This window comes from Siniperca chuatsi, linkage group LG4 (assembly GCF_020085105.1).
Source record: "Siniperca chuatsi isolate FFG_IHB_CAS linkage group LG4, ASM2008510v1, whole genome shotgun sequence".
NCBI classification, from domain to species: domain Eukaryota; kingdom Metazoa; phylum Chordata; class Actinopteri; order Centrarchiformes; family Sinipercidae; genus Siniperca; species Siniperca chuatsi.
Window position 1 is genome coordinate 12,473,486 of NC_058045.1, and position 13,484 is coordinate 12,486,969.

Here is a 13,484-nt window from a genome sequence, read left to right on the forward strand (position 1 = left end):
TGACGTTTTTGTTTAATCTGTGATTCAGGTCTGTCTTAGTTCTACTGTCTAAGTCACTATAATTAATTGCATGATTCATGTTCACTGTCTAAAGTCATAATCTAGGCCTCCTTGACTATCTTTTTGAGTATACACAGTGCTGGTCGTCATGGCAGTGTTGATGCCCTGGGCAAGATCATTCAGTGTTCAGCTGATAGATATTCTAAAACAAAGACTTTGGAAATCATTTACACATTGTGATCATAAAGATGGTGTCTTATGTAGTGATCCTGTAAAGAAAATATGCACAATGCACTGTATTTACTATATGAGTAAAGGTTTCTTGCTTGCTTACTTGCTTTACTGACACTCATCAGCAAAGATCAGCTTGTAAATCTCCCTGTTGCTGAACTGGCGCAAAGGCATTGCTATGAAAAACACTTAACTACTGAGCATTTCCCTTTCCAAATCCTTGTTCTCCTCTATCCCTGTGATGGAAAATAGAGAAAGTGCCTTATTGACTAGTAATAGTATTTACAGAGAGACAATTTCAGAAACGTTTCCAAATATTTGGTATAGGCTAGTTATAAGAGCTTCTGTTGTTGGTCATTCCACAGCAAAATGAAACTGTAAAATTATCAATTATTAATTGGGCAATTTTTTGTTGACCAAGACACCCCCATAGCTCTGGGGCTAGGATTGAAAACCATGACAAAGAAGTAACTTTTGTCTGCATTGAAACACTGTTTGGAACACACACACACAGTCAAGTTTTTAGGCACCAAGGAGTTAAGTAAAGTAAAATAGAGTTAAACTACTACAGAGAATTTTGTCCTGCAGCTTCTTTGGTTTTGACCATTGGACCATGATCAAGTTGGATACGCGTAGTTGTAGAGAAATTACATGTTTCACTCTTGCATGATCTAAATTTAGGTCCTAAAGATTCCTGTGCCTTGGCAACTGTGTTATGGTTAAAATGTGTTTGATTATGTAATTCTTTAGCCCTTCTAAGTTACTGACTGAGTATTTTCTCCTTGTTTCCTGTCATCTGGAGGTCTTGGCTACTGCTCATACTCATGGGGATTTAAACTGTTGTGGTTCCATGCTGTTCATGGTGTTGCCTGAGAATGTGAGCAGTTGTCACATATCTTTGCACCCTTTGAGGGATTGCCACGCGACCCAGCAGCAGGCAGACATCCTGTGATCTGGTCTGTTTCTGGGCTGAGCTAAGTTTAGAGGCCTGCAGAGAGGAGTGAATGGAGAGGATTTCTGGGCGAGGCACAGAAATGGAGGCCTCAACTGCTGCTGTATTGGCTGTGCCCCGCATGCTCTGGTCAGCGTATTATTAGACCTGGCATGGGACTAAAGTTTGCACACACTGCATAATTCAACTTAGTGTCTGGCCTTAACCTCACTAAATTTAGGACTACTGTTGTGACTACTGTGTATGTGCCCTCCATTTATGGAATCTGTGAAGTTGTGGGACAATTCAAGTTCACAAAATAACATGTTCAATGTAATAATTTTTTCTTGAGTAGCTATTGTGTTGTAATAGTTTTTTAACTTTATTTTATTTCAGCTTTCAGCTCATGAATCAATGAGATACCAGAATAGGGCTTAGTTTCTAATTGTTACCCTCTGCTATGACTGGCATGTACTACATGGAGCTATTTTCACTCCTGCACTTCTGTCCTTGTCATGTAGAAGTAGGAGGTTGTAATAGTTACAGTAAATGTCGGAATAATATCTCATCAGTCGTTCTGCTGATGCATCAGAATCATATCTTTCTCTGTGCTGTGGTCTCCACTATGGAGGAGACAGTAAAAACTCATGGTGTCAGTGACTTAATATTTAATTCAGGAAACTAGAAGTCAGGTTTAAACTCAAAATAAAGCAAATATGATCATTCTTTCAGCATTTTGTCATTGCTGAACATACTGATGATATTTCTTTGTGGGCAAGAGAGGACAGAAAGAACTACAGAGATGCTCAGTGTTTGCTCTTACATGATCTTTTTTGTCTCTCTATAGAAATAATGGACATTAACTTTTACTTTATTAATATTGCTAATCTAATAACTCAAAGTTATGTTGTCTCACATAATTATTACGAATCAAAACATGTCAAGGCATAATGAAATTATGCATAGTGAGAATAAAATTTCCAATTCTGCATTGTGGGTTGTTGGGTATACTCTTATAAATTCCATCACAAGGCTATAACGCAACAAAGCATATGATTATCAGCAGTGCTAAGACTGCGAATAATCTCACATTGGGTTATTTTTAGTGTTTGTTCACTAGCTTAAAGTGAAAATGCTGCTCTTTAGATAGAGATCTGCTTTGGGACTTGTAAATGTTTTTCCATTAAATGTTCCTTCCTCTGAGCTCATTACATTGTGTGTAGGCCTACAAATCAAATTTTAACAAATCTTATAATAGGTCAGTGTTAATACAACTCAGCTGAGGTTAAATCTGTTTTGCACACTAAGATAATGTTGAGCCAATTGTTTAAAATAAATTAACACACACAAAAATATCAATACTAAGCCATATTGTGATTATTCCTTTCTAAACCTTTTCAGTTGTTATTTTCAAGCATTCTGCTATCTATATCTATTATTCTTTGTTATACTTATTAATCTGCTATAATTTAAATAATATATCTTATTGCGATTGAAAGAGGTTTTATTTTAACTTCTCAAATTGTTGACTGGACAGCAAAAACACACCACTCAGCAGAATCTAGTAATGTGCAACATACCATCATTTCTCCTCAAATGCTACTCCCACCTTAGCTATCTAATGTGACTGAAGTATGTACTTGTGCCTGCACCACTGTTAGCATGCATCATATCCTAAATATTTCATGAAATGACTCAGGGTGGACTGATAATGAAGCCACTCTAAAGCTTATTGAAGCCCTCTGCACAGTCCTACAGCTCTCTGCTGCTTATATACTGTATTATTATAGCAGGCTGTCTCTTGAGTGTTTGCCTCAACTCATTTTATTAAAATGGATCACTGAAGTTTAATATTTACATATAGAAGTTAGACTGTACAGTTACTGACCATTGCAACATGGCCATTATTTTATTTTTTGTTTGCTACTGTGAGAATCTATACTGTTCTTATGTGGAAATAGGCTATAAAATAAAAAAATAAAATAAGTACATAATACATATTGGTAAATCTAAAATAAATAAATAAATTTACACATTACCGTCAACACCCTACTAGACATCCTACGTTATTTATTTAAAATGCAAAATGCACGAACCTATGCGTGAAATGCTACAGCATTTATTGCCACTGTTAATCATATGCAACTTTCACTAACCGTGAAAGTTGTAATTATGACCTCAGTTGATCAGCTAACTGCTTTAGAGGTGCACTAAGAAGTGTCACTCTGCATATCAGAGTACTTTCTACAGATGTTTGTAATAAAGCTCAGCTTTTGAGTCTTAAGGTACACAGTGGCTTACATTTCAGCATTATAGTGCACATAGATTATGATGTAAATACTGTAAATGGATAGACAGTAAATGGATAGGAATCTTCATAGGTGTTGATCAGAAGTGTACCCCCTGTGATCTTCAATTTCAAATTGAGGCGGCTGATTTTCTTTCTTATTGGAATTATACCATTAGAAGTCATCAGAAGTCATTAGAAGTCATTAGTGGGGCAGACAGGCCCTTGCAGCAAATAAACAGGCTTACAATGTGCTTACAGTTCACCGTGTTCCTGACATACCTGCTTTTTAAGTAGAGCCCTCAAATTACCATTGGTAATTTACCAATTACCATTACCAAAAGGCTCACCTTAGACATAGACAGAAAAACAGAATAATGTGTAGTTTGTGAAGTGCAGGGGAAGGTGGGCTCTACTTAACCTAGAGATTAGATGCACTCATCTGTTATTGGCTCCTAGTTTGGACAAAAATTGAAAATGGGCAAGTGTGAAAGAGGCCTAGTCAGAGCCTAAAGAACAATGTGATTCTAATGGTATTATAGCTATTACTTATCCTTTTAGATTCACATTACATATAGATACTCCAGCAGTTTCTGGTCGTAATTACAGTTGAAATCGTTGCAATCTGTTTTTAATTTTTTTCTGGACATGTTCACCCATAAGTGTTTAAGACAGAAAATACAGGAATTGCATGCTAATTTCAAAATCTTGCTGTTGAATTGTAAAATTCCACCTGATGGAAGATATCAGTTTTTTTGAAAGAGCTTTTGCTCCTATCACCACTGTTACCATGTAATAAATACATTTTATATATTTAAATAAAACTGGGACCAACAAATGATTAATGATTTAATTCAGTAGAAGAGTACAGTATATAGAATATAGACAGTATACTGTATAGTAGTATAGAATAGTAGGGAGGTGCACTGTATGTGTTGTTTGGTATTTTTGACATTTCTATCTGTTGCAATACAAGCTGGTCTTATTAGGATATACTGTATATATCAAAACAACATTCTAGTTTAATATTCACTTGTTACATGTTTAAAGGAACTTATACTCCACTCATGGCTTTAAAAAAATCATTTTAATTTCTCTATCTTTTACCAAATCCATAGACACAGTGATCTATTTGATGTAGCCTGTTTCACTTTGCCAAAGGGCTCTGAGCTTTCTTTAGATCAGTCTAACAATGCTCATTGTGAAATGGCTGCTTTGTCAACTCAGTTTGGTGACAAGAAGAGTGTTTCTTGGGGGGATGAGAGTGAGACGTGAATGGAGAGGCGAACATAATCGTTGTGTTGCTGCGGTAACGTAGAATATGATACTGCAGTGAGAGTCCGTAAACAAGGTGACTGGTCAGGCAGTGCTGTAACAGAAGAGCCTTAAGTGGTTACCTGTAGCCTCTGAGAACAGCAGCAGAGGGGACGGATCTCATAATCATGTAGCATTTCACTAGTATCATGGGTTTCCAGAATAGTTGTCATAGCTATTTTCAGTTCCATTAATCTGTATATGGGTGGAAATGAATCTATATGGAGGAGGAAACACTCCACATTTAACTGTCATCACCATTCACACAAAGAGAAAACTTTCCACACGTTGATGTGAATGTGTTTTTAACACACTCTTTTCCACCTGCAAATTATCATCGCCCCAAGGTTAAGATAGAAGTGTGTCATTTCTTCTCTTAGCCCACCATCCTCCGAAATAATACACCTGTTTCAACTGCGTCTGCTGACCAGAGGCAAACCATATTAGGAAACGAGAGAACACCAGTGACATCCATCATTTACTCCAGCCCTCTGATTGAGTAAGGAGAGAAAAATATTCATGTTTATAGATTGCTTTCTTAAGTTTAGCCTTACTCAAACACATGGTCAAATACCAAAGAGCTGCATGATGGGATTTTATGAATGTTACGCAATGCTAGAACTTTATCAGAGCAGCTGTACCAGAGCTCCTGAGACCCTGGCGAAGGATGCCAAGGGCAGGGCTCTGTTATCTTTCAGCTGTAAGCGCTATATGCTGGGGATTAAGATCACTACTCCAAGACAAATGAATAAGATGCAACTGCTGCTCTTCATCTTTTTCCTGACGGCAGCATCTGCACAGACTACCCTTTTATAAATAAGTTAAAGGTCAGAAGTAAAGTTCCATTAAGCAATATTTTTTATATGAAATCACCCCCTAGAATGTAAAAGGTTTTCTAGTACTGCCGATCCCACTAAGAATCAACACTCTACTTGAACTTTTAAGGCAATTGTGTGATTGTTGTAAGCTGGGACATGTAGTGATGTGCACATTGATGTGTACATGTGTGCAGAGTTAACAAGAAAGACAAGGTTTACATAAGGCATAAGTTTACATTTTTAAACAAATGTTTAAGCTATCTGCTGATGGCCTATGTATATGTGGTTAGACATACAGTAGGTCATGTGTTTTATGTCTTTAGTTGACAAAAGCCAGAGTTCAGTGATGACTGAAATCACATGTTAAGACAGCTAATATTTATCACCAATGGTTAGTAGAACAAGCCCATTAGGGTCTGAAGCTTACTTGTGAAATATTATTATTGGGTGGCTTAATTTTGCAACTAGAATCGACCACTTGTTAATGTGAAAAATTGTTGTACCAATTTATAACATTAACATTTTAAAGAAAATTTATTTTTGTCTTTTGCATAGCATATCAGAACATTTTGGCTTTAAAATGATACCAATGTCATGAGCACATTTATTCATATCGTTTGGTTTTCCTAGACTCCTCTCACCAAGTATAAAAATCTCTGTTGTCCACCAATCTTATGAACAAAGTGGGCTATGTCTGTTTGTGCAATGCATTAACCGTCTCACCATTAATGGCACTGTGTTTTCTTGCACGAGTAATAACTGGTTGAGGCTTGACATTGCTACACTAATGCTAATGTCACTTCTATATCCTCAACTGCATGTGATACACTGGTACAATGAGAGTGTATGTCATGATGGTTGATTATTCCTGCTGATGTTCAGTGGCTACAGAGGGGAACAGCCAATCACCTCTGACCTTTTAATTTCAGAAGTAGTCTCCTGGGCCTGGAAGGGGGTTAGGGACTGAGGATGCTGCTGCTAAGTGTGATCAATCAACACCATGTATCACAGTTGACCAGCTCTTCCTGCATGTGTGAAATTTGAATAATTCATTGATACCTAACCCTTCAGGGAATATTTTCTTGGACTATGAAAATACATTGCTTTTGAGAACATGTATATATGCCTGGTTATATAAACTTTAATCTTTATAGTGGTAAACTAAAAAAAGGTTTTGTAAATGTTGTGGCAATGTGTAATATTTACAAACTCAATTTATATTATTAATTATGAATATTAGTAGTTCTATGAATAGTAGCAGTGTTAAGAGAGGTTTGGCCAGTGAGATTTTAATTAGAAAATTTGCTTGCATTGCTAGTAGAAGCTGCAGATTGAATACATAAATTATAAATACATCCTAAATATATTCCATGTAGCTGCTTAGGGATGTTTTTTTTTTCAAACACAATGAACATGCTGTAATGGGAACATCAATCAAAGTGTTAGCACATCTGTGCTTTTTTGTTTGATACTCATAAGTGGTTTGTCCAAATATCACATCTGATTGTGTTATAATGCATACACTTAGCATATCTTGAATTTTTATTTGAAACCCCAGAAATAGCTTTTTGTGTTCCTCAAGAGCACAACGGTCTCATGTCAAGGTCACTCCCTTGTCTCTCAGTACTGTCCTTGTATTTAGTTTTTCTCTTTTGCAGTGAAGTGCTTGAATCTGTTTGCAACAGTGAAACAGAACAGCTTGTTCAGGGGAAAAGAGGCTTTTCATTGGGAAAGTAGAATTATATTCTGTGTGCTGCAGAAATAATATTTCAAGGCGGTTGTCCCCTGCGGTCATAAGAGGTTCAGCCAATTTGTGTTAGCAGTGGTCATTCTGGGGTACCCTCCTTCCTCAGGCGTCATCCATTGAATAGTGTCACATACACTGGAAATCACACTGCCTTGTCCGAGTACAGTCTGCATTCCAGCCAACCTACAATACTTGGCATGTGAGGAATGTTGTACGCTCCATTTTAAAACGAGAGAGAAGGACAAAAGAGCAGTTGGATTGATTTTTCTGCTCTCGCTGTCACACTTATTAACGTCTTTGCTACACATACAGTGCTTCTTTATTTTCTCCCTCTTTTTGGCTGTATTGTGACTGAGATGACATTGTTACTGTTTTATGAAGGTCACATCTGCAAGTTATAATGGCGGATCTCTGTTCTGAGTTTTCTGATCTGTTATAGAATAAAACATTTAGCTAATTATTTATTTTTCAGCATCATTGCATGATGTCACTCACAACAAATTTTTCATAGTTTTCTTTTCTATGGGGGACATGATGTGCATGGAGTACAGATTACAGATTGTGGATGTGAGTTTTATATTTATTATAAGGGCCAGGCTTCATACTTTAGCTGGCCATCAGGCTTTAAATTAAAGGTCTCTGTGGTCTGTCATTGCTGTCATTCAGGGCAGGCTGTGTCATCCTCGCTGCAGTGTAAACTGGTAACCTTCATTTGGACTTGACTGCCAAAACATGCTGTGACAACTGTCCTTCAGAGTCACGCTATACCTTCAGTTTGTTTTCTTGTTGTATTTAGCACTTCAATGATAAATAAAGAATTTAGAGATGCTGATTTAACTAGCTAGCTTCCACAATTGCAGTAATTCCTCAGTCTGTGGACTGTTACGGCAATTTATCTGTCAGCTTTAGTCTAGAGTCTGGACTGGATGGATATGCATTATAGCAGGGTGTTTCTGATTTTGAATTTATCAGTGATTGCTTGTCCATAGTCTGCTTTTTGAACAATAATAGATCCTTTAAGATCCTTTTTAGAAAGTTGCTGGTTATTGCTATTCACATTTCTTAAGCATCAGAGTCTACTTACCTGTGGTTGCTCTTAAACTGGACCTAGAGCTAGTACTTAGGCAGAGCCACCATCCATCCATTATAAATATATTTGGGTCTTCAGCTTGTTTCAGCCCAGCCTCTTGGTTTGTCTTTCTTATGTTTGGTGCTCAGCAGGTAGCGTATGGTGGGTAGTTTTGGATCTTGAGATCAGAGCTGAAAGGATAAAGCAATTAGTTGATCAAAAGAAAATTACAAATGGCAACAATTTTGATTAATTTTTAAAGCAAAAATGCAAAACATTCGCTGCATCCAGCTTCTCATATATATTCTCAATATACTAAATATTTTGGGTTTTGAACTGTTGGTTGGACAAAACAAGTGATTTGCAAGATGGAAAATTTTCATTATTATTTACATTACTTTTATAGACCAAAAGATTAATCTATGAATCAAGAAAATAATTGTCAGTTTCCTTTCACTTATTCATTTATTTAGTTATAAATAAATAATGTAAATAACAATGTGCCAGTCTTAGCCAGCTGTCTAATTTTCAACTGCAGTCCTTTGGCGAGATGTTTTGAAAGCAATGAGGTGATGGTTGAAATGTATAGACACAAGACGCCATAAAGACAGCAACAGAATAAGCATTCTCAAGACAGTGCATAAGCCATACAGAGCAACAGGAAACATCAAAACTTAATAATAGGACAATAATACAGGAACAATATCTAGTTTTCGATACAAGTAGCCATGCAGGCAACACGAAGCAACAAAACACAGCTAATCAATACGACAATCATAATGTTGATCTTGATAAAACGTTGCAGTGCTAATGTTAATCTCAAAATACAGTTTACAGGTTTAAGGCAAGGCAAGTTTATTTGTATAGCACATTTCAACAACAAGGCAATTGAAAGTAATTTACATAACGCAAAAGCAACACAGGGCAATATAAAAAAAAAATTAAATGTAATTAAAAAGTGTTAGATTGAAAATAAAAACGAGAAAACAGGAGTAAATAGTTATAGTCAGTGTAAGTGTCTTTTGTTTACAAAAAGATCAAGTAGAAGTTGAAGAATTTGAAGAAAATTTCAATGGAACAATTTAAGAGTGTGAATTTTTCCTTCATTCTCTGCATACAAGTACAGTGCAGTGGGGAAAGTCCAAATTAGACAGTGGATCTTTGTACTGTGCTCACAACAACTGGTTGTAGCTGGCAGAGAAAACATTGTTATTTTCTGCTGTTTGAATGTATTTTGTTCGGCCCAGATCAGTAATGCGTGTCCTTCTGATAGCACGTACTTGTGGGTGTGTGTTTGTATTTGTTAGGAAGCATTGAGATCATGCATTCTGACTAACCATTGCTGCGAGTATTGTTGTCCGTGGCGGTGAGCTGTGGTTAACAGCTGACCACTGGGAAAAGGCGACCATTACATCTGTCCCATTATGATCGTACTCTGCCTCCCAGGCGTGCTCAAAGCATCGGCAGATTCACACAGCAGTTTTTGACAAATTTGTTGTGACAGCCAAGTTTAAATATAATTTGTGAGCAGATGTTAGGTCCTAACAATTGTACCTATCCACTCACAGCTGCCGCAAGGAATCTCAGATGACCTTTTTCTGAGGTTGAATATCAGCATGCTTTTTGAGCACTGGTAAGCAAGCACTGGTCACGCAATCGAATTACTGCACAGAATAGACATTGTGTGGGCTCCCATGCACTGGACACATACTCACGTGCGCGCGCACACACACACACACACACACACACACACACACACACACACACACACACACACACACACACACACACACAGCCTTTGCCCCAAAGGGATAAGCCACTTTATAGTGTGCATCACATTATATCCATTCTGACAGCAAACCCCAGTGATGGCACACAATTAAGAACAGCTGATCTAATTATTTCATAGGTCTGTCTGTAACCACTGAGGGTATTTTACAGTTACTAGCTCATAAATATTAAATTTGGACTTGTGCATATACTGAAAAGAGCTCAGCAGTGACAGAGAGAGTGCTGCTCCAAGGAGCACCTCCCTTCCTCCGTCCACTCCTCTCCCACCCTTCCACAGAGGCAGCCTATGATGTAATGTTCCTGCTGCTGATAGAGCAACCCCCTCTCTTGCTTTTTATATTTTTTCCCCTCCCCTTCCGATTTTCTACTGCCGCTGCTGCTCTCGCTGGTGGTGATATTGGTGGTGGATGGGTGTGTGCGGTGCCGGTTCAGTTGCATCTCTGGGCATCTCTTGGCATCTCTTGGGATCCCTGCAGAGCTTCTTTTCCTCTGTCACTACTCGACCGAGAGCCGCTCCTACTGAGCACTGCAAGACCTTGTCCTCTGCTGATAAAAGGTAATTCTTCTGGCTCATGACAGAGGAAATTCATTGTAAAAAAGAGAAGAAAAAGGGAATAGAGAGGAGGAGAGAGTGTGTAATAGGGAGTGATAGACAGAAGGTTGACTGTCCAGTTAGCTGCTGAGTAAATTGGTCGGGTCGCTGAAAGCTTCTTGTCGCCACGGCGCTGGATGCCATGGCAATTGCTCCCTCAGTGTATGTGCATACACTGTAGTATGGTTTTGGTTTCCATGGTAAAGATGAGACGGATTCCGGTGCTGGCTCAGAGGTAAATCAGCATGTGTCATGGAAAGCTAGAATTACCTTTGGCATGAAGTGATTTCTCATCTCCTGTGCATATTTTAGTAGAGATTACAGTAGGCTTTTTTGTTCACTTATATGATTTTTTTTTTAAAGATCACAGCTCTGTTGTACTTTTTGATTTTCTAAAGAAATAGATTTGCATCAGATAATTATTTATCTTACTTCCCTGGAACATAAGTCTCACTTTGATTCGTCTGCTCTACAAAAACTGGGTGTGTACAATGAGAGTCATATAGCCAAGATGAATGATGTGGTTTCAGAAATTTAACGGTGCTTTACGTAGATGTATAGACAAACACATCTCCTTTGTCATTGTCTTTTAACAGGATTTGTAGTTCTAGCACAGGACCACAGTTGGTTGGTTGTAAGTCGGTAGGTGATTTTTCAGGAGTTGTTTAACCTTAACTCTTGCACTATATCAAATGCTAACTTAATATTTCATGTCTCGTACACCCCGCCGATGGACTTCATCCTGATCCTGATCTTCATCCTCAGGATTTCCCCTGTGTTTGAATCATAACTCATTTACTCTTCCTTTTGTCTTATACTATCCATTCATCTCATCAGGTAATTTCTCTCAGTACACAGTATATTGGGAGTGTAACATTGTAGTAGTCAGCTTGATGAACTAACACATCTCTAAATCACAATCTAATTAGCCCTTTGGGATCAGGATATATTCTGGAGAAGGGTCCCAGTCAAGAGAAACCATGTGTTACTTTTAGGGTCATTGTCTGATTTCCCCATGGGGAAGGGATCATGATTACAGTGAAGTTAATTTGCCTTACCTTTTCAGTTCTTAGTGGCACTAGAACTTCCTTTGACTGTGTGGTAGTGGTGGGCAATATGTTTAAAACACATGCCATTTTGCATAGCTGATATATATATATATATATATATATATATATATATATATATATATATATATATATATATATATATATATATATATAATGATTATTTTCTTTTTTGATTGATCTGCCAATTATATTCTCGTTTATACTCCTTTAATCCTTCGGTCTATAAAACATCAGAAAACTGAAAAATGCCCATCACAATTCCTAGAATCCTAGGCAACGCCAAAATGCCTTGTTTTGTCTTCTTTGATCCAACGGTCCAAAACTCAAAGATATCCAATTTACTCTAATGTAAGACAAGAAAAGCAAGTAAATTCTCACATTCGAGAAGCTCGAACCAGAGAATGTTTTACGTAAACAGTTAATTGGTTATCGAAATTGTGGCAAATTTATTTTCTGTCAAAGCATTTAATCGACTGTTTCTTTGATTCTCTGATTATTTGAAAAATGCATTGTCATAAAGCTAAAAAAGGGCTATTCTGACATTCTTGACATTTTGGAGATGTATGGTTTTCATACTTTTATTTTCAGTATTGCCATACAGCTATCCTACTCACTGATTTACAACATTGCCTACAGTGACTTGATACTAAAGGGATATTAATGGCAGATCTACCACAGTATAAGCGGAATAGCAAAATGTAGTTAGGGTTGACAAGTTTATATTGCTCACGGTCTATAAGGTCATATTGCCTACCCCTTTACTCTATGACATGAGCTTTGAGAAATCATATAGACATTGCTGGACTGGTGAATCAAATTTCTTTCCACAAGAAGAGAAAACAATTGCTTGATTAAATTCCCCCTCTGTTGCACAGAGGAGGACATGGATGTTACTGTATGTGGTAGTGGGGACGTGTATGTGTGGGGGAGGGGGACCTTAGGTAGAAGATAGAGGAAAGAGGAAAGTTGAGCTGCTGCCACAAACATGGAGGGCCACCTTAGGAGCATCCAAGCTGTTCCTCTTGCTCTGTCTGTTGAATTTCAAGCAGGCCTACTTGCTTTGGAGCTGTGCCATTGGCTGTGGTTAGACAAATTGTTAGTCTAATAAATAGTTTGGTAGTCAAAGCAACTACAAATATATTTCTCTTTTATAAAGATAAACACAGATTAGGAAACACAGATGGGAAAAACAGCCACATGCAATGCAAGCACCTGATGTAGTGGCCATGTGACTGGTAATACTGGGAACTCCAGCAGCGGTTTCAGACTAGTGAGTAATAGATAGGATGGTGACAGAGAGAAAATGAGCACATATGCAACAGTCTAATGAAAGGATCAAGGGTGACTCACATATATGGCTGAGAAGCTCACACACACACCCAAGGGATTGTTCATTGGCATCACCTCCCTGCCAGAGGGCACTCATCCCGCAAACCCTCTCTGCTGGAGAGCTACGGTGTCAGAAGTGGTGGAGTAATGCCTTTGCCTGTGTCATGCCGAGCCATCACAGCTACATTTTTTCCCAAACCGACAAATCCCAAACTTCAACATCCCACATACACCAGACCGTCTGACAAGAGCATGATTGATCATATGCTAGGTATATTACACACCATCTAACAGGCTGAACCAGT

At 37.8% G+C, this 13,484-nt stretch overlaps 1 protein-coding gene across 2 annotated transcripts in view; it reads left to right on the forward strand.

Moving 5' to 3' along the window:
• Nucleotides 1–10,552: 10,552 nt before the first annotated feature.
• The window catches only part of sema4ba (sema domain, immunoglobulin domain (Ig), transmembrane domain (TM) and short cytoplasmic domain, (semaphorin) 4Ba), a 53,660-nt gene continuing 50,728 nt past the window's right edge, over nt 10,553–13,484 (forward strand). Inside the window, exon 1 of one of the 2 annotated variants that reach the window (XM_044192108.1) lies at nt 10,553–10,744. The gene's annotated coding sequence lies outside the window, so the exon portion shown is untranslated. Of the gene's footprint in view, nt 10,745–10,816; nt 11,016–13,484 lie in introns of those variants that run through there. The other variant, XM_044192111.1, reaches the window with a different exon arrangement.